The sequence below is a fragment of the Mustela nivalis genome (assembly GCF_964662115.1).
Source record: "Mustela nivalis genome assembly, chromosome: 2".
NCBI classification, from domain to species: domain Eukaryota; kingdom Metazoa; phylum Chordata; class Mammalia; order Carnivora; family Mustelidae; genus Mustela; species Mustela nivalis.
The window spans coordinates 112,892,076-112,918,674 of NC_139021.1; the positions used below are offsets into that span (position 1 = coordinate 112,892,076).

At 35.4% G+C, this 26,599-nt stretch overlaps 1 pseudogene across 1 annotated transcript in view; it reads right to left on the reverse strand.

Moving 5' to 3' along the window:
* Positions 1-26,599, reverse strand: part of LOC309859837 (phosphatidylinositol 3,4,5-trisphosphate 3-phosphatase and dual-specificity protein phosphatase PTEN-like) — a 119,492-nt pseudogene that overhangs the window by 33,893 nt on the left and 59,000 nt on the right. Inside the window, exons 4-5 of the transcript XR_014316668.1 lie at positions 5,810-5,854; positions 30-73 (exon numbers count right to left, since the gene is read on the reverse strand). The product of XR_014316668.1 is annotated as a phosphatidylinositol 3,4,5-trisphosphate 3-phosphatase and dual-specificity protein phosphatase PTEN-like (transcript). The remainder of the gene's footprint in view (positions 1-29; positions 74-5,809; positions 5,855-26,599) is intronic.

Genomic DNA, 26,599 nt, shown 5'->3' on the forward strand with positions numbered 1-26,599 from the left:
AAATACATTACGTGGCAGTTAATACCTACCTCTGCAGTTAAATTTGGCGGTATCATAATGTCTTTCAGCACACCTAAAAGAAAAGTTTAAATGTGATCCAAAGTTATCTTTTGCACTGGCAAAAAAAAAAAAAAAAGTATAGTAACACACATTTCCTGAACTTTTATACTGTACCAGGCATCATGTTGTTTTGTATTAAGTACTTCTTTCAATCCTAACAATTCTATGAAGTAGGTAGTGTCATTATCCCCATTTTACCATTAAGAAAACTGATCTTAGGTGTTATGCACTTAGGGCTTCCATTACTTGCTCACAAAACCTGTGATGCCGCTCAGGCACACACCTCCCACCCAGCTGCACGTGTCCCCTGAAACTTCCTGCATGCTGAGGGAGTATATGTTTGACTTCACCAAGTATGTACAAACACCTAATGAGCCACAGTACTGTCTTTACCCCAGAGTTGAGTATACATCGTTCTCTTGAAGTACTATTTAAAAAGATAAATTTTTAAAATAGTAAAATTATAAGGGCAAAGAAAAAATTTTTTTTAAAAATGTGAATGACACTAATCTACTCAAAAACTACACTTACTAAAAAATTGTTAACGCAGACTTTTCTAACAAAGGTAATCTTTGTCAAAAATCTCTCAGTTACGAGTTTTAATTAAAGTCTCAGAGTAATGAAGGAATAAGAAGTAAAATAAATACAGAGTAGTAAAATGTTAACTCTATATTACTTAGAGCATACTAAAATTGGTCTCTTTAATAGTAGTGACATGTTTGTCATCATGCACTGGTTTACTCATGGTTAATGTGTTAACAAACATTAAGAAGCTCTGAAAGGGATCCCACACTTGAATTTGTGGTCAGCAAAATCATGGTAACTACAGCTACTAACCAAATGAGATTTTTAAAAGTTATTAAAAAAAAAAAACTTAGCGTTTTAAAACAAGTCAAGGTCATTGTACAATCCCTTCCTCTCCAATTCTGAAATCCCCAAAGTCTGAAATATCTTAACATTTTCTGTTAAACTTATGACAGGCTCAATTGTGGCAGCATCTGATCTGAGTTTATGACAATGTGCACTCTTTAACTAATACACTTAAGAGTAAAGAGTGAAAATGGTAGGAAGACCATTTTGCCCTAGACCCCAGAGGAGTGTTATGTAATATTAGTAAGTTTATGCTTCCATGTTATCTTTCTGCAAAGGGAAAAATTCTGAATGCAGAGACACACTGGCCCTAAGAGTTTCAATATGTGATTGTGGACATGTATTTCACATTTAAGAAATCCTAAAGATATCTGTATGGTTCCTCTACTTTAAAAGGTTTTAAATCCTAATCCACATGAAAGCTGAACTAATTATAAACAAATCAGAATCCACTATTTTCTAAATGGTCAGACCTGAAATAAATCAACTTTCATACTACTACTTAAAATAAAGCTTTCCCCCCTTTTCACTTATAATATATTGAGTTTTGCTCAAAAAAATCATTTAGTAATGCCATATGCATATTTATGTACCCTTGCTAAATAATTTCATACTCACTCCTATGCAAAACATGACAGGTAAGAGGAAGACTGACCAAGAAAATAGTCACATTTTACACTATCTTTAGTACAGATTAAAGAAGAGGTCTGGTAAATAGTGCAGAATATTTTATAAAGACTCGTGTAAAGATAGGACTTAAAAGGTGAGGGACAAGGAGCAGGCTAGGAAGCAAAGCTCTAAGATGCTGGTCTCATGGCAGCATAACAGAAAAATCAACATTTTGAGTTTCACACAGCTTTAGTCTTCTAAAATTCTCCTGCTTTTTCAGGAGCTCACACATTTGGTTTGACAAGTACTGCTTAAGACTCCATCATAAACTGATTCTCAAATATTACTGTTAAGAGGCAGAAATGGTGAAAAAATGGAACTAATGAGCTTCTACATGTTTACCACATGTACACAACCTTACAAAGGAGTTTCCATTTTTTTAATTCATAGTCACACCAATATAATAATAGAAAATATAATCTCCATCTTATATATGAGAAAGCTAAGATTTAGAAGAGCCAGGACTCAAGCCCAGGTCCTCTGGTTACAAAAATAAAAACTTTTCCCAATACAGCTCCATACTTCTTCCACTTACAATACAAAAGAGAGAACAGCTTCAAAAACAAAAGCAATAACAAATTCTACTCAAAATCAGCCTTCCTACTAGAGCAGTATTTGGCATAAAAGATAGAACCAACAAAAAGCGACCATGAAAACATGAAAAGGTTATGAAAATCTCTACAGGTATCGATGAAGTGGATGAAGAGTATGTGAGAACATATACCGGGGCCTGTAGTAATGGAAGTGATCTGGAGGAGGGGTTGCTAGAATAAGAATGATGACTCTCTTCTTTAATTAAGACCTTCTCCAATAACCGTGCATACGTGCACACACACGTGCATGTGCACATTCCCAATTCCTTATAACGTTTGTGTGGTATGTTAGTTGATAAGTCCTTCAACAAACCAAAACTGAAGATACATAAATGAAAAATGGGATTTGACTGAGACAAGTAGTAGGTAAATCTGACCATTTACACTTCCTTAAAATTAAAATTCAGTGTAAAAAAGATATCTTTTTTAAAATCCTCACCTTATATTGGCTTATATGAGACAAGAGAGATGAAGCATTGCAAGAGTTTCTAATGAAGGGGTTGACAGAAAGTGAAGGAAGAGTAAGACTAACAGGAAAAGCTTCCAGATAAGTGAGACTTCCCAAAGCATTAGGGAAGTATACAGGTCTCTAACTCTCTTCAACATCACTATCTTAAAAAGAAACCTTAACAGATAAAAATTAACAACAGGTAGAGGTTCATCACCAAATGATGGAGAGTTGTGTGTCAAACAGAATACACAATGAAATAGAGTAACCCTCTTAAAAACAAGTATCTAGGGGAACAGTTAAGGTCCTCAAAGGCAAGAAGTGTATTATGCCTCTATCCCCATCATCCTCCCTTCTCCTCTTACCCTCACCAGCCTACAGGTATACAGAGGAACATAGAAACATGAAATACACACACCTGCCCAAAACAAATTCACTAAGCATCATCATACCCAAATTTGATTAAGGATATGAAGCTAATTTTGTTCTTTCTTAAGATAATTTATTGAATGCTTCATAATACAGAGACATAAACAGATTCAGTCAATTATTAAAAAGTCCATATTAAGTACTGTTCTTCATCCGCACATCACAATTGCCATAAAAAGTTTAATATACCATTAAATACATGTACGTCTAGTGTCAATATTTTAGGACCTTTCAGTGTATATACCTGAAAAGATATACATCACATAGAATTAACATCCCAAAAATAAAAGAAAGAAAAGAGAAACAGCTGCTGCTTGCCAGACTCACTTACCCAGAGCCAGAAATACAAATAAGGGTAGAGAGAAGGTGAGAATAAAAAGTGACATCAGAAATCAAAACATGCTACAACCTGGTAGTTCTAGAAACTTCTGAAGTAAAATTTGGGGAGGTTAAAACAAATGACAACAAAACCAGAAAGGAAGATTGGCGTCAACGGTGGGTGGTCTGCTACCATATGTACCCATGTGACCTTGTTCAACTCACTTAACTTCTCTAGGCCTCAGATTCCCCATGTGTAAAATGAGAAGGTTGGACTAAATGATCTCTTTCAGATACTTCCCAGTTCTGAAAGTCTATGACTCCATCAAATGAACTGGGGAAGGGGAGTTGAAATATATATACCAAAAGCTACACTCAATTAACAAAGAGACGGTTCATTAACTCTGGGATCCTGTGTTTAGAAACACAAAAGTAAAAGGGCAGCCAAGTTCCCAGACTAGCTCACATGCCACCTATAGCCACAATAATGTTAAGTGAGCCACAGTACTGACAGTGCAAGCCTAGGTCCTAAATTCTGGAAGCAGGAAGCCACTGAATACAGGAATGAAAAGAATTTCCTTCCTTTTCTTTGCATATAATGTTAAACTCGAATAAAATTTTGAAAAAGGCAGAATCTGTCTTTGGTATCTTTCTACCTTCCTTCTGGGACTCTAAATGCCTAATCTTAAGAGTCTAAACCTGAACTGACTCACTTAATAGACTGCAGCTTGACACTTCTTGTTCTGTGCTTTCTTTTCTTTTCGTTTTTTTTTTTTTTTTAAACTCAGCTTCTGAATCTAGTTATTCAAAAGTATAAAGCTTTGTGGTTTTTATTTTCCTCCACTGAAGCATTCTGGCATCTGCAACAAGGCTTGTTGTTACAGGAGGTTAATCAGGACAAGAGGATGATCTATGCACAGATCATGTGTAAGCTGGGGCCCACCTACACGCCAAGTCTCTGCAGCACCTTTCTTTCACCTTGTTACCTGTCACCCCACACCCTCCATACCCTACCCCCGAATCTGACCATAATGGATTATCTGCCATACTCTAAACCCCACCATGCCAAACACCTTCTTCCATGCCAACCTCTGCCCGTAATGCCATACGCCCCACCTGGAGGTCTCCAGGAGAGTCTCAGCGGATTCCTTCACCCCAGCTCAAAAATGCCCTTCTTTATGAAAACTTGCCTAGAGGGTACAAGTCCTATTTCCACTGTTCTCCACACAGCTCTGTTGTATACAAGTTACCTCTTCTGCAATACTATGTCTACTTATTACTTCAGACTATAAAAAACTACGAAAGACTGAAATGGTATCTTATTCACCTCTGTACCATCAGCAAGTTTTACAAGGTCTAATATGTGGCAAAATCAGCATAAATGTTTGCTTCTTTGTGAATCTGAGGAAATTAATGAAAACTCACTAGAAGAAACAATAATGGTGTCTACTTTACTCGTAAGTCTTCTGAGGTCTTATTGCTCAATTCAAGATAGATCACTAAATTAAAGATAGAAAAGCAACATCCTATAAGCCAACAAAGCACACAGAATCTCTCATCCTTTCTGGTGATGATTTAAATGCCCACCAAAGGCAGAAAAGAATCTTGCTCTTACATTTGAGAAATAAATTTTACAGAAACTGTGACAATCAGGAAATGTAACTACAGATTAAAATTTTTTCTGTTGCATAATTTACAGACATCACAGAGGAAAAATAAAAACCAAGGAGAAAAATAACACATTTCATATAACATTTTTTAAAAGGTAGAAAATGGGTCAGTATTTTGGAAAGGAATAATAGTCTTCAAGGGCAAAAATGACAAAATACTTTCTTCCCATTTTTCTTTTGTTCTTTTTTCCTTTTCACATCCCTACTGACAAAGTCAAAAAGAAAAACAAAAGGTTAAAGATAAGATAAACCAGCTGTACCAAGCGGGCAAGCCTTACATCCCTGCCCCAAACAACAGAAACCACCCAACTCAACAATATTAGGTAACTTATTTATGTTATATACAGTTGGAGAATACCCTAAAAGCTGTTTCAATTGAATGACCTAAAGACCAGAATAAACAGAACCACACCCACTCTGAAGCACACCTCCATGGAAGAGGTTATTAAAGCTTTAACAGAAAAGCTCTGCTGTGAATTACACTTCAAGTCACCACAAGGCTACTGGCTCAAAGATGGGCTAGATGCCAAGTCATTTAAACCGTATCAAGTAAAGTGAATGTGTGCCAACATTGTTTTGACCTCATCACTATGCTTTCTGAATGACCTAACAATGCTTGGACTAATTGTTTTAGGAACACAATTCTGTTAAAATATATCATTAACTCTACCTGATTCTAACAAGGAAATAACTTTCACTTAATAGTTATTTTAGAAGATATTTGCAAGCATACAAATAAAAAACATACTTACAGATTGTATATCTTGTAATGGTTTTTATGCTTTGAATCCAAAAACCTTAAAACAAAACAAACAAAAAGCCACCATTAACAAAAATGAGCTAACATTTGAAATTACATTTATACTATTGATAAAACCTAAAAGATTCCATTTTTCCTAATCTCAAGTACCATTTAAGAAAAATAAACAAACAAATTCCGATAAATATTCCCTTCATGGGTTTAAATTAATAATCATGTCATTCTTAAATAATTATTACATTACACAGATTTATACAATCTGAAGTAAAGCCAGAGCTTTTCACAGAATAAATATTTTCATCTCTCTTCAGCCTAACATTATGAGGTTGAGTATTAAGTAAGTTATTTAAAAGGCAGCATTAGCACTTAGCTTAAGTTCATCTAGCTCATTTAGATGTGAGAAAAATAGACATGTGTAATCAAGTAATCTTAAAAATAACATGAAAATTCAGCCATCATTTTCTTTCAAAGAAACTTTCCATATCTGAAAGATGCAAGTAGTAACTATTAACTCCATACAAAGTTCATTAAGTATTTTCATATATATATTCTCAGTTGATGCTCACAAACATCTGAGATAGAACTTACTCACATTTTACAAACAAGGAAAATAGGAGTCAAAAAATTATAAAACTCGCCCAAAGTCATACAGCTAATAAGCCAAAGAATCAACACCAAAGACCTCTCCTTCCAAACAATTACAAAACTAAACAAGAGCAAAAAACAAACAAACCTAAACAAGAGCAACAATTACAGCCGATAAAAGCACTTGCCATGTGTTTTTACCACATGTATGTACTTCATGTATATACATTTGTTTACCGTTAGGAGGTAGACAATAGGCGAGAGAGTTTAGAAAAGTATAAGCTGAGGAAACAGCAGGATAAACAGAATTAAAAAAAATGGAAAACAAATGAGAAGATTTAAAGTCGAGGAGTTTCAACTTATGAGTTCTAGAGAAAAGAACAGAAAACACAAGGAGAAGAAATCCAAGATAATAATTCAAGAATAATACCCCAAACTGAAGGACAGGAGTTTCCTAAGTCAAAGGATACAATGAGTATTCAGCAAAAGTGATGAAAATAGACCCAAATACAGCATATATAGCTCAGTGAAATTTCTGAATACTGAAAAGATGAACATAGGATCCTATAAGCTGCCCAAGAGGAAAGAGGTTTCATAGAAAGTATCTGGAATCAGAATTACACCACCCTTTTTAATGGCAACACTAGCAGCTAGAAAACAACTTCCAGGGAAAAACCTTCTGACTATTTCCAGCCTAGATTACCATACCAAAAGAGACATTAAATCAAGTGTGAATATATAGTAAAGGCATTTTTTAAACAAGAGAAATCTCAAATAATTTTGCTGTCCACATTTTCTGTCTCAGGAAGTTACTAGAAGATGTGTTCTACCAAAACAAGGTGGGAAACCAAGAAAGAGGACAATTCCAGGAACTGAAGAATCCAACTCATGAGAAGGGGAAAAGGGAATTCTCAGAATGATGGTGAAGAAACATCTGAAGTAGACAGCTATAAGGCAAACCAAGGGAACAACTGACCCAATTCACGGTAGATCAGATTTAATGCCCAATGGGCTTGAACATGTTAGGAGATTTATATAGTTTAGAGATAAACTGAAGTTAAAAACATAGAGACTAAAGAAGTTGAGAGAGACAGAGAGAGAGAGAGAGACAGAGAGAATTTTACCTCCAGGGAAAATAAAATGCTCAGAAAAAAACAGTTATAGTACTTAATTGTAAACTGCATTTATCTAGTCATAATCACATAAAACCCAAAATTGATATAACCAAAATTACAAATTTAGCTACTACAAAGAGGGCTGAAGGGGCGCCTGGGTGGCTCAGTGGGTTAAGCTGCTGCCTTCAGCTCAGGTCATGATCTCAGGGTCCTGGGATCGAGTCCCGCATCGGGCTCTCTGCTCAGCAGGGAGACTGCTTCCCTCTCTCTCTCTCTCTGCCTGCCTCTCCATCTACTTGTGATTTCTCTCTGTCAAATAAATAAAATAAAAATCATTAATAAAAAAAACAAAACAAAACAAAAAACACAAAGAGGGCTGAAAATGTGTGTGGTTGGGTAGAGAGGAAAGAGAGTTCATACATTTGGATGTGAAATATCATGCCACACAATCATTACTCATAACTTTGTCACTAATTGAAATGATATATTTGTATTCATATGTCATACTAAAACAGTTGCAAATGGTAAAATACTACTTATTATCAACACTTAAGAATTAAGTTATTAGACTATAAATTTTATATAATGTGTTAACTATAGTATTCTAGCACATATTTGGTTTCTTAGTATTTTCTGAACTATTATAATCAAAACAAACATAACAATGACTTTCTCCTATACCATCAAAACCTTCTCTAATGGACTTAGTATGACAAGATGGGTTCCTCTTAATTTCTGCAGAGTCAGGCCCTCATTCCATAAACCACTCAGCAGTTTCCAGACTAGGCTCTTTCCTTGCATGACCATATTTCATTAAGGGTTCTGGGTCCCTACTATTTTTTTTTAATGGTATGCTTTCATGTTTTCATTCCTTGATACCCACTCCTATCAAGATTATCTTTTATTTAAATGTATTGAGAAAACATGAATTAAGTACCTGAAATTGTGCTTATTTCCCTGGGATAAAATTATTTATGAATTATTATCCCTGCCATCAAAAGTAATACTAGAGTAACTGTACCAGTGAGAATAAGGTTTAGCTGTGAGAAATAGAAGAAGGTGGAGGGAGGAGGGGCTCATAAACAAATATGCTACTAATTACACTGAATACACTACTCTCCCACATAAATTCCAGGATTAGTAGTGTACAACTGGTTGGGTAGATTTGTTTCATACAGGACTGGACCCAGGACCCTTCCATCATATGCTCAGCCAACACGATGGGCAGTGCAAGGTCTACGATGGTGCACCATCATATTTGTATAAGCAGACTGGAGAAGGGAAAGAAGGATAGGCCCCTCCTTTAAGAACTCATCATTTCTACTTAAGAACAAAAGATCGTAAGTTATCACATTATCAAATCTAGCCACAAGGGAAGCTAGAATTACTATCGGCATTCTGGGAAAACATGTACACAGCAAACAAGTGGTATTCTATTAATGAAGGGAAAAGTAAAGAGGATCATTGATTTTCTCTACTGTTGTTCTAGTCTCTGGTTGCAATTATCTCTAACCTTTTTTCTTCTGCAAAACAAAAACAAGAACAAATGACTAATATTAATGTAACAGGTATATTTGTAATCCTAATTTAAAATCACTCTAAGAAGGGCTAAGAAGGGGTCCATAAGCTCCACCAGACTGCCAAAAAGGTACACGGCATAAAAAAAGACTAAGAACTCTTGCCAAGGGGCAAAGGGAAACAAAGGAAAATTACTACTTTGTGGTTCTGGTGGTGGTTGTTAATAAACCACAGAGAACAATTTCATCCTAATGTTTCAGGCGTACTTTTCTTTAAATATTTAAGGTATGGGTCACTTTTTAGGATTCTTCAGTTTAGCCTACTTCTTCAACTAACCAAGGAAGCAGTGATTCTGCTAAGATGACTTCTACTCAAAAATATGATTATACTACAGAAAAAAGTGGTGCTACACACCCTTCTACTCTTGTCTCTCGTACGTCTTTATCTTCCCAATTCCTAAACATTTCTCAATTTGTACTTTTGGATTTTCAGTTCAAAGTGAGATAACATTTACATACAGTGAAAGAGATCATAGGTGTACAACCAACTCAATCAAAATACAGAATATTCCACCATTCCAGAAAATTCCTTATGCCTATTTGCAGTCAAACACCACTAAGCTCCGAGGCAGCTAATATTACCACAGTTTTGTCCTTATTCCTGAACTTCATATAAATATGACCATATAAGATGCAGTCTTTTGTAAATGGCTTCTTTCATTTAATCTACTGTTGTACAGATTTATCCATGTTACATGCATCAATAGTTGATTCCTTTTATTTGGAAAATGATTCCACTGCATGACTACACCATCATCTGTTTAAACATTCTCCTTTGATGGATATTTAGGATGTTTACAGTTTGGGTTTATTATGAATAAGTACATATTCTTGTGCAAAAATTTTAGAGACACATACTTTTATTTCCCTTGAGTAAATAAGTAATAACTAAGAAGTAGAGTTGCTGGGTCATAAGGTAGATAGGGCAGGTGTATGTTTAACTTTAAAAGAAAGTACTAAACAGTTTTCCAAAACCAGTTATACAATTTTACAAACTTATCTGCATTTTAAGAGTTCCATTTGCTCCACAGTCCCATCAACATTTGGTGCTGTCAGTTTTAATCACAGCTTTCCCAACAGGTACAAAGTGGTACCTTACTGTGGTTTTTCAACTTCCTTTTCCTGATGACTAATGATATTAAGCATATTTCCATTTATTTATTAGCTATTTTTATACTTTCTTCTTTGAAAATGTCTGTTCAACTCATTGGCTCATTCCCCAGCCACCACCACCACCCCGCCCCATTGAATTAACTGGCTTTTTATTATTGATTTATAGATGTTTTATATATTCCGGGTAAAAGTCTTTTATCACATATATGTATTGACATAAATATTTACTCCTTATCTAGGACTTGCCTTTTCCTTTCCTTAATAATGTGTTTTGATAATCAACAATTTAAAATTCCGATAAAAGGCACCTGGGTGGCTCAGTTGGCTAAGTGTCTGCCTTCATCTCAGGACATGATTTCCAGGTCCTGGGAGCAAGTCCCATGTTGGGCTCCCTGCTCCACAAGAAGTCTGCTTCTCTCTCTGTACCCCCATTCCACTTTTCTTTCAGTCTGTCTCTCAAACAATAAATACATAGAATCTTAAAAAAGGAAAATAAAATTCTGATAAAAATCCAATATATCAAATATTTCTTTTGTTTACAACTTTGTATCCTTTCTGAGAACTCTTTCCCTACCCCTAGAGTTCACAAAGATATTCTCTATGCTTTCTTCCAGAAGCTTTATACTTCTACAGCTTTTTCTCAGTTTGCATTTTAATATGGTCAGAAATTTAGAAATTTATATAAATGCTAAGGATAACTGGGATAACCCAAACAAAAACAAATTATTTGAAGGACAGTGACTATAAAATTCAGAAAACATAACTCATTGCTATCTGCCGTATCTTTTCCTCCAAGAGTTTTTTGTTTGTTTGTTTTTGTTTTTGAGAGAAAATGAGTAAGCAAGAATGATCTGCAAAATACAATTTTCTCCAAGAAAGCTAAAATTTAAATGTGAGCAGTGAAAAAGGTATTGTGGGGGACTAACAATTCACTTTTAGTACATTTTGGGTCTGGGACTGTTAAGTTTTGAATCCAAATATATAAACCAATATTGTATAAATAAGCAAACACTCATCTTATAGCCCAAATGCAAGGAACATGATTCACATGTGGCTGCCCTGCACACACTTAAGTGGGGCTGAAATACCAAAACAGTCATAGCAGTTATCACAAGTTTTCAGGGAGAGATGGAGGTTTTCACTATTCACTTTCAACACTTCCGCAACTGTTAAAACATAAGCATATACTACTTTCCAATGGAAAAAAAAAGTATCCTACTGTATTTTCCAAAAGAGTATAAATCGACGAAGTTATATATTAATTATTTTACCTCCAGAAAGTCAGTCTGATGAGCTTAGAAATCCAACTGTTTTTGAACAGTATATTTTAGTTTACATAAAATAAATATTTTTATATACTATTTTTGAATTAGAAAAAAATGGAAACCTGGGTTTTTTTTTAACATGACAACCATCCTCCTTGAGAAACAGTTTGGGTTTTTTGGGATATTTTAAATTTTTATTTATTTATTTGACAGCACAAGCAGAGGAGGAGGAGAGGGAAAAGGAGGGCTCTCCTCTGAGCAGGAAGTCCAATGCAGGGCTCAATCCCAGAAGTCAAAGGCAGATGCTTAACTGAGCCACCCATGTGCCCCCAGATATGGTTTTAATGAGATTCATGCAATTCCTGTTTATAAAGATTCATGATTGGGTGCCTGGGTGGCTCAGTGGGTTAAAGCCTTTGCCTTCAGCTCGGGTCATGATCCCAGAATTCTGGGACTGAGCCCCACATAGGGCTCTCTGCTCTGTGGGAACCTTGCTTCCTCCTCTCTCTCTCTCTCTCTCTGCCTGCCTCTCTGCCTACTTGTGATCTCTGTCTGTCAAATAAATAAATAAAATCTTGAAAAAAAAGAAAGACTCATGAGGCTTTTTTAAGTGGTATCTTCATTCATACGAAGCCTGTCTCGAGGACATTTATAAAAAAAATTATTAGCAGGGGCACCTGGGTGGCTCAGTGGGTTAATAAGCCTCTGCCTTCAGCCCAGGTCATTATCTCAGGGTCCTGGGCATCAGGCTCTCTGCTCAGTGGGAAGCCTGCTTCCCCCTCTCTCTGCCTGCCTCTCTGCCTACTTGAGGTCTCTCTCTCTCTCTCTGTCCAATAAAAATAATTAAAATATTTTTAAAAAATTATTAGCATACACTACCACAAAATTGCAAATCTGATCTCAGTGAAAAACAATGATTAACAAAACACAATTTATCAAAATGCTGGTCACTGACCTTTAAATCCCTCCTAGAGGCACAGCCATAGAAAGCTCAACCTTTAATTTCATCAAGACACTTCCTGTGTTATTTTAGCTGGTGTCTATAACTTATATTCAAAACCAGCTTTTTATTCTCTTTTAAATTTCAAGTATTATTTATCAGAGACACAAGTGCTAAGAATGTCTGCTTCACAAGCTTATATTTTCTTACATTTCACTCAGGAAGTACTGAGAACTTAATAGCCTTAATGATTCCTTTTAACATGACTTTTTTTAAAAAATCACTTCAGTTCTTCAGTTCTAGAGAAGTAAATAATTTACTAGGGAAATCTTTCATAAAAACTATATATCCCACAAAATAATACTGATTGGGCTAGTAAAATGGAAATAAACACTAAAATGGTAAATAAGCATCAAGCTGCTGGTGGCTTGCTTACCAGTGTGCAATATTAAGGCTATTAAAACAACATCCAGGTTGGAGACTGGGGAAGAATATCATTAATGATTAGCAATGTCTAATATCAGTCAGGAAGAGAGAATGATATTAAAATTTTCACTGCATTTGCTATTTCTGGAAAAAAATCAATACAAATTTATGGGTAAAATTCAATAAAAAGCAAAATTTGAACATTATAAATTATTTTACAGTAGTAAGGTTATTGTAAAAATTTCAGGCCTTAAATAAGTTTGTTCTTAAAATCGTTTTATATTGGTTTTCAATACAAAGGGGTCATCTACTGCAAGTTTTCTTACAGTAGCATGTATATACTTTCAACCATTATAGAGTATCTGGTACAGGAGTTATCCTCTGACTAGAAGCAAATCTAAAACTGGGCAAACCATTTTGGGCACTAAACAAAAGGCAGCACAGGCTTACAGTCCTTCAGAAAAAAGGAAGATGAGGTAACTCCCATGACTACCTCACTTTCAGTGTGAAGGCTCTCTTCTGACACAGGGGGGAAACAGAACAAATGCAACAAAGGTCTCACTGAGGTAAAGGCAGAGATTGAGTTTGGGGGTGCTAAGACAGCTGAAGTTTGTAGAACAAAAAGGAAGAGAAAAGGGATTGAGTAGGAGAACCTCAGAAATCTGTGTGGAAATTCATCTTTGGTCCTTGGCCAAGAGTTGGGCTGCGTATGTGCAGGATCTGAAAGCATAATGGAGATGACATCAGAGATAGCACATCCAGGAGGAGGAGTTCTGGCCCAGCCAGAATGGAGAGACTTCATTGAAGCATACGAGGTATTCAGCTGAACCCCCAGAAAGGCCACACCTTAGAATTGAGGACCATGCCCTAAGACAAAGGACAAACCGGAAAGAAGCCTGCCTTAACAAAGAAAACCAAGCCTAACCATACCAGAAGAAACGCCTGCCAAAATGAAACTCAATACCCTTAAAGAAAGTAACAATCCACATTTCCCTAAAACATTACCTTTCACAACATACAACATATCAATCACGACATTAAACAATTACAATTTATTAGACATGCAAAGCAGAAAAATAAGACCCATGACCAAGAGAAAAAAGCAGTCAATAGAAACTAATTCCAAGATGAACCAGGTGTTGGAATTAGCAGATATGGACTTCAAACAGCTATTATAAATATATACATGAATACAAAGGAAGATAACTACAATAAGTGAAAGAATGAAAACTCTCAACAAAGAAACAGAAACTATAAAAGACAGAAATTCTAGGCCTCAAAAGTCCAGTATCTGGAAAGAAAAGTCTACTCTTAAAAGAAGACTGGATGCCTGTGCTCGCTCTCTCCCTCTCTCTCTCTGAAAAATAAAAAAATAAAAAAAAATTAAAAAAAAGATTTCACTTTAAAAGAAGAATGGAGACTGCAGAAGAAAGCTGTGGCAGACTGCATTTTTCAAGAAGGACTGCATCATCCATCTCACATAGCTCTCCTTTCAACCTAACTTTAACACTTCTTCCATCAACTGGTAAAGTCTACTGTTCCTCCCCCTAAAACTTGGGCACACCTTTGTAACAACCTGAATCAAGAGAATATAGCAGAAGTGGTATTATGTGATTCCTAAGACTAGATAATAAAAATGTCAAGCACTTCCACCTTGGAATCTGGATTTTCACTCTTGGCACGAAGTTAACACAATATGATGAAGCATGAACTAACCCACATGGAGAGACCACTTGGAAAGGCCAAGTAGAGGGGTGCTGGCCAATAGCCAGGCTGAAGATCCAGATAACAGCCAGCATTTACCAGACATGAGAGTGAAAACACCTGTAGATGATTTGGCCACAATTTGCCAACTCATTTCTAGTCAGGGAGTCCCAGACTCCAGATATTTTGGAGCTAAAACAAACCATTCCACCATGCCTATTCTGAATTCCTAACTCACTGAATTTGCACTTGCAGATAAAGTAGGTAAATGCTTTAGATAATAAATATGTGTAGAGGCAGCTTGATATGCATAAATATTAGCTGGAACACAAAAATATGAATCTGACAACAAATTAGTAGTAATTATCAAATCTGAAAAACAGAAATAAGAAATTGAAAAAATGAACAGCTCGTCAGTGACCTGTGTAACAATACAAAGTAGTTTATCACCTGTATTACTGGAGTCTCAGAAGGACCGGTGAAAGACAATGGGACTTGAGTGGCTCAATGGGTTAAGCATCCAACTTTTGGTTTCAGCTCAGGTCATGATCTCAGGGTCCTCAGATAAAGCCCCACTTCGGGTTCTGCACTCAATGCAGAGTCTGTCTGAAGATTCTCTCTACTTCTCCCTTTGCCTCTCCCCCCATGCTCTCTCTCAAATAAATAAATAAATCTTAAAAAAAAAGATAAAAAAAACTAGAGAAAATTTGTTGCCATCAGACCTGCGCCTCAGGCTGAAGGGAATAATGGGAATAAAGGTAAAAGAACATTTTTTCCTTCCCTTTCTCTGAAATACAAGTGTATAAAGCAAATAAAGTAACACTGTATTCTGGGATGTAATACATAGGTAGACATAAGTTCTTCTTTTATAAGGTTCTTACATTTAATGCTCACAATATCAACTCTAAGAGGACTAGAATAAACTAAAAAGTGTGTTTTCTAATCCTTATTGCACAACCTCTAAAATGTGTGTGTGTATGTATGTATATGTGTATATATATATATATAGCTAGAAAGTCAACAGAATTAAAATGGAATACCTAAAATTATTCCATTAATCCCAAAGAGTAGAGGAAAAGAGGAATGAAAGAGAATAAGAATGAATGAACAAAGGAGTATTGAACAACTAAACACAAACAGAAAAATGGTAAACAAAACATTTCAATAATTATACTAAATGTAAATGGACTAAATACAATTAAGAAAGTCAGTAATTATAAAGCAATTTTAAATTTGATCTTATAGTATTTTTTTATGAAATATAGTCTATGTAGGTTTACATATACTTGCTATATAAACTGGAGCACTCTACAGGCAAAATAAAACACAATGTTCAATTGTGAGGAATGCAAGATTACATTAAACAAATGCAAAACTCAATCTAGCTGCTCTACACACTTATACCAAATTAATAAACTTGTTCCAATAAAGGTAGGGGGGAGGAATCTGGGTTACAAGATAAACTTTCTTTATAGGCCTCAGAAATTCTGTTACTACTCTGGTGAAGTTACTATGACAGTCCAGGGTCTGATCCTCTACCTTCTGTGTAAGATGTAATCCTATCAGTATAGTGAATGGTACTTTCGTTCAGAAACAAATTCAAACTCATGTCATATGACTGATACATAAATATCATAAAGACCATAACAGAAATATATTAATTTCCTTAAAAAGTCCAACTGAACAGGAATTACCCACATCTTTATGACAAGTTCAATATATTTCCATAAGGAGACCCACCAAAAATTGAAAGTATAGTGCTGCTGAATAAATGTGGAATCAAAGAAAAGAAGCTAGTTAAAGCAACTTCTAACAAAGACGTTTTGATGTCTCCATTTTTAAAACAGGAATTGTCTTGCCAAAAATATCTGAGGTTCATTGCCTAAAGCCTGGCCATGCTTTTTCCATGTTTCAACAGCTAACTGATCAATCCACCCACCGGAAGGGCTTCATGTAGACTAAATCTATTCTAGACAATTAAATTCAAGCTTTATTGGAAAGCCTGAGTCATTCTCTTTCTTGAAAGTGAACTGATATATCTGCTTGTCAATATATACTGCTACTAAAGTTTATATTATTAGAGCATTTAATCACTTTTACATGCTTGGAGAATTGATAAAAATTCATCTTACAAATATTTATTGAGTACCTCCTCTGTGACAACTACTACTGTATTTACAGGGTAGCACTGACAACCACAATCATAATAACAAATGCTCCTAGAAGTCTGGGAGAAACCCAGAAGCAAATCCTTTTTAAAGATATCCCATTCAGAAAAGACTACTACTCCAAAAATAGGTAAAAAAGAAAAATTCATATCTGAAAAGAAAAAAAAATAACTACTTATTTGCTACATTTTTCTGTAGCTAACTCATTATTTGGCACCCTATCTAGTTCTGCTGCATTCATGTTAAACTAAAATTTGCTCATACGGTGCCTGGGTGGCTCCGCAGGTTAAGCTAAGCCTCTGCCTTCAGGCCAGGTCATGATCTCAGGGTCCTGGGATCGAGCCCTGCATCGGGCTCTCTGCTCAGCGGGGACCCTGCTTCCCCCTCTCTCTGACTGCTGCTCTGCCTGCTTGTGATATCTCTCTCTCTCTCTCTCTCAAATAAATAAATAAATAAATAAAATCTTTTTTAAAAATTAAAATTTGCTCTTAGAACTCTAATATACCTGCAGCTGCCATTGCTACTACTAAAACATGAAATTGGGTTGTTGTTTTTCTTTTTAATATGTAAGTCATCTCTGCCTTAATCCCATTAACACAGGCAAGCCCCAAACACTCTTTTATCCTACTCATTTTTAGGTTGTCAAACTTAAGATCAGTTATACATCCAATACAAGTAAAGTATCCTGTTAAAAATGCAATCTTAACACTTGCCTGCACAGTACTGCCTTCTCCTCTATTACTTCAAGTTAAACACAAAAGCAAAACTCAGAGTTTTATATTAAAGTCTGATCAAAGACTAGGATCCCCAGTAGGAAAGAAAATCTATTCTCTCAAAAGAGGGATAGAACTAGAGGAAAAAGAAACAGCAGAGGAAGTGAGCTATCAGTGAAAAAATTCAGAAAGCTATTACTATGAACTAAAAGCTGCCAAGCACTTCTCCAAAGAAGTTGTAACATTTTGCACTTTTACCAACATGGATTAGAGTTCAAATTGCTATATATCCTTGCCAACGCATTATTACCCCTTGAAGTTTTAGCTATCCCAGTAAAATTTGAAACAGGTCCTCGTTATCTTTTAATTTCCATTTCTCCAATGATTTATTTTGAATATATTTTAATATATTTACTTATCATTTAAGTATTTTCTTTTGTAAAGTTTATGTTCAAAATTTTTTTTTTTGTCTTTTCTTTATGGGGTTGTCCTCTTATGAATTTTTAAAAATCATCTTTATATTGCATTGAGTTTAAGTCCTTTGGATATATGCATTGTGAGTACTTCTTCCAAATTTGCTGTTTTTGTTTTTGTTTTTTAATTTTACTAATGGTGTCTTTCAAACAACAGAAGTTTTTAATGCTGATCAAGTCCAGCTTGTGAATTTTTTCTTACCCGGTTAACTTCTTATGTACTAAGAAATCTCTGACTCGGGACGCCTGGGTGGCTCAGTTGGTTAAGCAGCTACCTTCGGCTCAGGTCATGATTCCAGCTCCTGGGATCGAGTCCCACATCAGGCTCCTTGCTCGGCGGGGAGCCTGCTTCTTCCTCTGCCTCTGCCTGCCATTCTGTCTGCCTGTGCTCGGTCTCTCCCCTCTCTCTCTCTGATAAATAAATAAAATCTTAAAAAAAAAAAAAAAAGAAAGAAATCTCTGACTAAACCAAAGGTCACAAAGATTTTCTTCTCTGTTTTTATCTATTTGTTTTATAGTTTTACATGTTACTTTTATACTTCTATCTACAATATCCATTTGTATGTAATATGAGATTTTTTTGTATTATCAGAAGTAATTGTCTTCATACTGATATTCAGTTGTTCCAACACCATTTGTTAATATGAGTATCCTGTCCCCAGTGAATTCTCTATCATCTTTTCTAACAACCTATGTCTGAGTTTTCCTGTAATCTCTCTTCTGTTCCATTAACCTAAATATATATACCTTTTTTTCTTTCAGTAATTATATCATATGACCCAGAAATTCTTTTCATGGACATTTAACCAAAAGACAAAAAAATATATGTCCACAAAAGTCTTGGCCATGAATGCTCACAGCAGCTTTGTTCATAATAGACCTAAATTTACAATAACCCAAATGCCCATCACAGGTGAGTGGATAAATAAATTATATTGTAACCATACGGTGGAATACTATTCAGCTATAAAAAGAAAAAAGTCATTACTGAAATAAGGAACAACCAAGGTAATTATGCAAAGACTAAGAAAACCAACCAAAAAAAGTACATACTCTATAACTGCATTTATATAAAATATTAACACAGTCAAAACTTAACTACAGTGAAGAATTAGAAACTGCCCAGAATCAAGGCTGGGGGACTGACTAAAGGGAGACATGAAGAAAACTTTTATGGCACTAAAAATGTTCTAAATCGTGACTGTGGCGATGTTTACATGGATGTATATACATGTCAAAACTCCCTGAACTGTACACTTAAAGTGAATATACTTTACTGCAAATAAATTACACCTCAATAAAGTTGATTATGAAAGTAATCTGATTACAACTACCAACATGTAAAATGCAACCCACGTCAAAATATCTCAAATGTATTTTGCTTAATACCAGAGATAGAAATACAACAAGTATATCACCTTCAGGAATGAGAACTTTTTAGAATGAAAAGCAAAATGACATTCAGAAAAGCACTGTCCAGGGTGCCTGGGTGGCTCAGTCATTAAGCATCTGCCTTGGGCTCAGGTCATGATCCCAGGGTCCTGGAACTGAGAGCCCTGCATCAGACTCCCTGCTCAGCAGGAAGCCTGCTTCTCTCTCTCCCACTCCCCCTGCTTGTGTTCCCTCTCTTGCTGTGTCTTTCAATAAATAAATAATTCTTTAAAAAAAAAAAAAAGCACTGCCCTATAGAACTTTCCTCAGTGATGAAAATGTTCTATATCTATGCTGTCCACAGCACAGAAGCCACTAACCGCATGTAGCTATTGAAAACTAATGCAAATGAACATTAATGAGTAAATTTACCTTAACTAATTTAAACATAAATAGCTACATGTGGCTAATAGCTAACATATTGGACAGCACAGGTCTAAAACACAGAGATCTTTGAAAAAACACAACAGACCACAATACATATGCTTAGGAAGGTAGTGGAAATGGGTACATTCTTGGAATAGAGCATAAAATTAAAAGAGGAAAGTTACAGTAATTACTGGGACTTTACAACTGTCAAAATACCTATTGACAAAGTATTATTTTCTTTTTAATGTTTTATTTATTTATTTGACAGACAGAGATCACAAATAGGCAGAGAGGCAGACAGAGAGAGAGAGAGGAGGAAGCAGGCTCCCCGCTGACCAGAAAGCCCAATGCGGGACTCGATCACAAAACCCTGAGATCATGATCTGAGCTGAAGGCAGAGGCCTAAACCACTGAGCCACCCAGGCACCCATGAAAAAGTATTTTCAACCATACGCAGTTTTCTAACAAATACCTGGTATGTTTGATTAATTTTATTAGTAGATTAATACAATAAAGAAGAAAACTAAAATTCTGGACGTATTTCTAACCTAGAATGAGGAACAAGTTTCAGTGGAAATGCCAGGAAACAGGGAGAAAGTGTTCATATAATTTTAGAGTTCACATCAGACAAGGAAGGAAATACTGGCATAGTTAGATATGATACAGATCAGTAAAATGGATTTCAAAAGCTTCATTTAAATAACAGGGTATGAATTCATAACTCAAAATCCAAAAGGAAAGATTACAGAGAGACTAATTTAAAAACTAAAATTCTGCATAAACAATCACAAGGGATACTAGCTTAAAAAAGGCAAATGAACAGAAATTATCTTAGAAAACCAATCAATACAGTTGCAGGGAATTCACTCACAATGTTCAGACTTAAAAGGTTACAACCGGGGGTGGGGGAAGGGAAATAATCCTAGTGGAAAAAAGGGAAATAATCCTAGATGAATACAAAAGAGCATATATAAAGGAACATAAAAATAGTAAAGACAAAAGAAAAGGCTTGAAATGAGGAAAATGTCTGGATCCAAAAAGAACATTAAATAAGGTAGAACTGCACAGGTTAGAGAGTCGTATGACACTAGAGCCAGAGGATAAGCAGAACTCCAGAAAGAAAGAAAGAATGAGAGAGAGAGAAAAGGCAAGGCTAGGCTTAGAAGCCACTAAATTCCCTTTCACTTCTATTGTCTCTGTCCAAGAGAAGGTTTGCTCTGATTCAGTAACTCAAGAGTGGTGGATGCATGACATTTTTCTGGATTAAAATTGTTTCAATTTGCTATTTAAGCAAGGTTATTTCTTAAAGAATATTCTTGAACAAACAACTGTTAACAAAATCTTTGACATTCCATGATTAGACATATTAGTAAAGCATACAGTTAGCAATCAATAATTTGAAACAGAGATAATCCATCAAGCTCTCTGTAACAGCTTCACCTGAATCTCGCAGTCATAAAATTCAAAAGACCAGCAAGGCAGGGCATTATAAAATTGTCTTAAGAAAGAATACCACTAACTTCCTTAATTTTTGAAGCGTTCATAAAAATCATTAAGAAAAAAGACTTTTAAATATGCTGAAGATAGGGTCAGTATACATGTACAAACCAAAAGGAAAAAAATATGACCAATAAAGATCACAAAGTCGCTTAATCTCACAATTAAAGAAATGCAATAAAACTCAAATTACCCAACAAATTACAAAAAGTTTAAGTTTGATAATATTGTTTGCCAAGACTGAAGGGGGAAAGATGCTGTCATACATGTTGGTGAGAATAAATTCCACTGTGGAGAAGAGAAAAACTCCACTGCTCCACTGCTAAGGATCTACCTTCAGTAAATACCTGTTAAAGGACACCAAGGTATGTGTGAGAAAATGTTTATTAGAGTGCTGTTTTCAATAGTGACAAACAAGAAATAACCTAATATGGATTGGAGGGGACTGTTTATTATGGAATGATCATAAAATGGAATAAAAGCCAATAACAAAATCAGTTCCATCTCCATGTCAGTATGGAAAATTCCTAAGTATGGTAAATGGAAAAAAAAAAAAAAAAAAGCAAGATGCAGAAGAGTAGGCACTATGTTCCCAACTATTACTCTTAAAAAGTGGATGTAAGAAGAAAACAGTTTCTTAAAGAATACCTGAAAGTTTTAATTGTAGGTATCTTTGGGAAGAGAGTCTGAGGATAGGACGTGTGAAGTAAGAGAAATTTATAGGAGGTTTTAGTACTCTTTAGGCTGTTCAGCATCCACAACCATTCTAATTTGGAGAGAATTTCAAAAAGTGAGAAGCAAATATTCCCTTCCTTATCTTCCTCATCATGGGTGCAAGTCTAACACCAATTAGGTCCTCCTACTCTGGACACTGAATCCTAGGTGGTGATAGCAAGGGGCAAAGGAGTCAGATCACTGAAAGAAAGCTCCAGAAGTGCTGAAAGCTTATAAGCACAGTCAACAACATGCAGTCAAGGCAGCAGTACCCGGGATAGCAAGTTTTCAAGCAGCCATGTCCTAAGCAGAGACTGCCTTATTGTAACCTCTTAACCATGCCTTGCTTCCCTCAAAGCAAGGCATGGTCTTTTGCTTCTGCAAAATTCCTAAGCCTGATTCTCTACCTATGAGCTATCTAATATTTTTCAAACAATTCTTTTCTGCTTAATTAGAGCTACTTTCTGTCATGTGCAACCCAGAACTCTGACTCTGTTCTTTTATTTATTATCCTATAGCTGTTCTGTTTTTTTGGCTTTTGTTTGTTTTTTTTTTTGTTTTTTGGGGTTTTTTTTTTTTTTTTTTTTTGACTAAGGGTTGGTAAAATACTTTTTGTATTCCCTTTAATAATGTGAACTATACAATTTCTTATACAATTTCTTATCTAGCACTTTGCGCAACAGTGAGACTGGCAGGAGAATAAACAATCTATTTAAGAGAAAATATCACAGCATTTTTAAAAAGGGGGGAGGGTAAGTTCTCTCAAAGAACTTGAATATTACTTAGGAAAACATTCACCATGGCTGCCCCTCCCACTTCCTCCTCTCTCCTCCCAAGGATTTCATGCCCACAATTGGCTCACTGCCTTATAAATTTGATACAATGGAAAAGTGGAAAAAAGCAAGAAAACAGCACTTTCCAAAGGGAAATGGGAAAATTTAACTACAGATAACTTGGAAAGTAGACTAAAAACTTAAGAGCAGAGAGGTAATACCCTCAAAATGTGGAATAGAGTACAATCTAAGACACACTATACCTTACTTCAAATAATTTCAATATATAATAATCTGAATTCATTAAAGACAGCTGTGAGAATACAGAGTCTTTAGTTTTTAGAAGTCTTTTCTTTCCTCAATTCCTGTGAACTCCTATGAGCTGCCAAAGTGCATTTTAAAATTATTTTTGTCAAAGGAATACATAAACACGTATTCCAAAAGATATAAAAAAAAACTTGTAATAAGAAATTAGTTGAGGGAAGATGGCAAAGTAGGAGTCACCAGGAATCCATCTCCCCACCTAAACAAGAATTGTACTGGCATAATCTGACTAGTGTAACTATTTTGGAATCCTGGAGTCTATTCAAAAGCTTGCAGCTTCTAGGGAAAGGCTTAGACAGTAAATCACAGTTAATTTCAGTCAATTTCAACTCTCACTATGGTAGCAGCTACCCACCCCAGTGCCCACCCCCTTACCTCGCAACAGGAAGCCATGCACATATGCCTAGCACAGCCTACACCAGCTTATGGGACCTTGTCCTCCAAATATCAGAGATCTGTGTTCTGATCATTGGCTGCTGCTTCTGATTACACACCTGCACACACAGAAGCAGGCCACCACTGCTGAAATCCCCACTGATGGAAAAGGCTTCCAGGGGACATAAAGATCCAGAGCCCATTTTTTCCCTTCATTTCCCCCCTTTTTCCTCATTTAGGAGCCAGGCATTAAAGACTTGACATCCATTCTTGTGTGAATGTAAGTTTGCAACTCTTGTGGGTAACTACCCAATTGCTTGATTTTATGGAGTATGTTTAGTTTTTTAAGAAACTACCAACTGTCTTCCAAGTGGCCATACCATTTTGCATGCTGTGGGTTTTTCATATATTGCCATATTGGATAGTACCAGAGTTTTTGTATGCTACATACTGGATGATTTCACCTATATGACAGTATAGAAAAGTCAGAAGTATGGAGACAGTAAAAAAAAATCAGCAGTTGCCAGCAGCTGGGCTGGGAGGAAAGGGACAAATAGGCAGACTGCAGACTACTGTTAGAGCAGTGAAACCACTAGGTATGTTACTATGATGGTGGATACATGTCATTAAAATTTTTCCAAGCTCATACAACACACAACACCAAGAGTGAAGCCTAATGGAAATTATGGATTTTGTACGATAATGATGTCAGAACAGGTTCATCAATACAACAAATAAACCACTCTGGTAGAGGGCAAGGATAATGAAGGAGACCATATATGTGTGAGGGCAGGGGGCATACAGGACAGTTCTGTACCTTCGAATTGAATGTAGCTGTGAATGTAAAATAGCTCCAAAAACTAAAGTTGATTTAAAAAGAAAAACTCCACACCCCATAGCTACCATGACATGCGATGGTAAAAGACAAAAATTGTCCTCTAAAGTCAATAACAAAACAGGAAGTCTGTTTTGCTACTTCTATCCAAAAAGGCAACCATATTAAAAAGGAAGAAATAAAATTATCTCTGTTTGCAGATGACATGTTCTATATGTTTTTACATGTACCTTAAAGATTCCACACCATAAAAAAAAAAAAATCATCAGAATAAACAAACTAAGCAAAGCAGCAGGATACAAAATTAATGTGCAAAAATCAGCTGTACTTCTATACACTGACAATGAACAATCCAAAAAGGAAAATTCCATCCATGATAAATACCAAAAAAGAGAATCTAGGAAAGAACTTAATTAAGGAGGTGATATACAGAGAAAACTATAAAACACTGATGAAAAAATAATTAAAGACCTAAAAAATTGGAAAGACACCCCAATCTGATACTGTTAATATTTCAATATCATCCAACAAAATCTACAGATTAATATCATTCAAAAATCCCCAAAACTTTTTTTTTTTTTTTTTTTTTTTTTTGCAGAACTAGAAAATTCCATTAAAATTCATATGGACTCTCAAAAACCCTCAATGGCCAAAAGACTCTTGAATCAGAGGAACAAAGATGTAAGACTCACAATTACTGATTTCAAAATCTACCATAAAGATACAAAGTGTTGTACTGGCATGAAGACAGACATGTATGCCAACTGACTACAATAGAGAACCCAGAAATAAACTCTTGTATATACGGTCAAAAATTCTGACAAGTGTGGAAAGACCATTCAATGGGGGAAAGGATGGTCTTTTCAACAAATGGTGTTGGGAAAAGTGGATATCCACATGTAAAGCATTAAGTTAGACCCTTATCTTAAAACACAGTCAAAAATTACTTAAAATGGATTAATGATCTAAGCAAAAAAGACCAAACACTATAAAACTCTTAAAAGGAAATACAGAAGAAAAGCTTCATAATACCAGTTTAGCAATGATTTCTTGGATGCGTCACCAAAGGCAGACAACAAAAAATAGTTAAATTGTACTGTACTGCATCAAACTTTAAACTTTTTGTTCATCAAGAACACTATCAACAAAGCAAGAGAATGGGAGAAAATATTTGCAAGTCACATATCTGATAAGGGATTAATATCCAGAATATATAAAGAACTCCTAGAATTCAACAACAAAAACACAAACTGCTAAACATTTCTCCAAAAAGATAAACAAATGGGCAATAAGCCCATGAAAAGATGTTCAACATCACTAATCATTATGTAAGTGCAAATTAAAACCACACTGAGGTTACCACCTTACCACCTTACAACTGCCAAACGTCTAGAGTCCAAAAGACAAGAAACAAGTATTGGTTAAGAATGTGGAAAAAAAGGAGCCCTTATGTACTGTTAGTGGGAATGTGAATTGGTGCAGCCACTATGGAAAACAGTACAGAGGTTCCTCAGGAAATTAAAAGTGGAACTGCCTTATGATCCAGTAATTCCACTAATAAGTATATATAACCAAAGAAAACAGAAACTTTAATTCAAAATGATACATATACCCCTATGTTTACTGCAGCATTATTTACAATGTCCAAATTATGAAAGCAGCCCAAGTGTCCAATGACAGATGAATAAAGAGATGATTGATACACAAACAATGAACTATACCTCAGCCATTAAAAAGGAATGAAACTTTGCATTTGCAACATGGATGGATATAGAGTATTACCTTAAGCAAGGTAAGTCAGTCACAGAAAGACAAATACCATATGATTTCACTTATATGTAGAATCTGAAAAAAAATTTTTTTAAACACAGACAAAAAGCAGTAACAGACCCTTAAATACAAAAGGGAGCAGGTATGGCTATGGACAAAATGGAAAAATGGGTGACGGGGAGCAGGAGATACAGGTTAGTTATGGAATGAATAAGTCATGGTGATGAAAGGGAATATAAGTCAGAGTATTCTATGGTGACAAATGGCAGTTATACTTGTTAGATTTTTCCAATCACTACATTATAAACCTGAAACTAATATAACATATATGTTGACTATACTTCAATTAAAAGAAAAAAGATCATGCGGCAAAAAGATCATGCACAAAATTAGAGTCCCCAAAACTGAAAATCATTGGTCATTTTTCCGGTTCCTCTGGAACTTGAGCTATATTGTCTAGACTCAAATTTAAAAGAGGAACAGAAGAGGAAAGAGATGGAAGGCCTCCTATTAGGTGATGAGAAATATAAGACTGCATCAACCAGATGCTTAAATAGGCCTTCCAAGAAGGGAGACCATAGACCTCAAATTTAGACTTTGTAAGTTGTTTCAAGA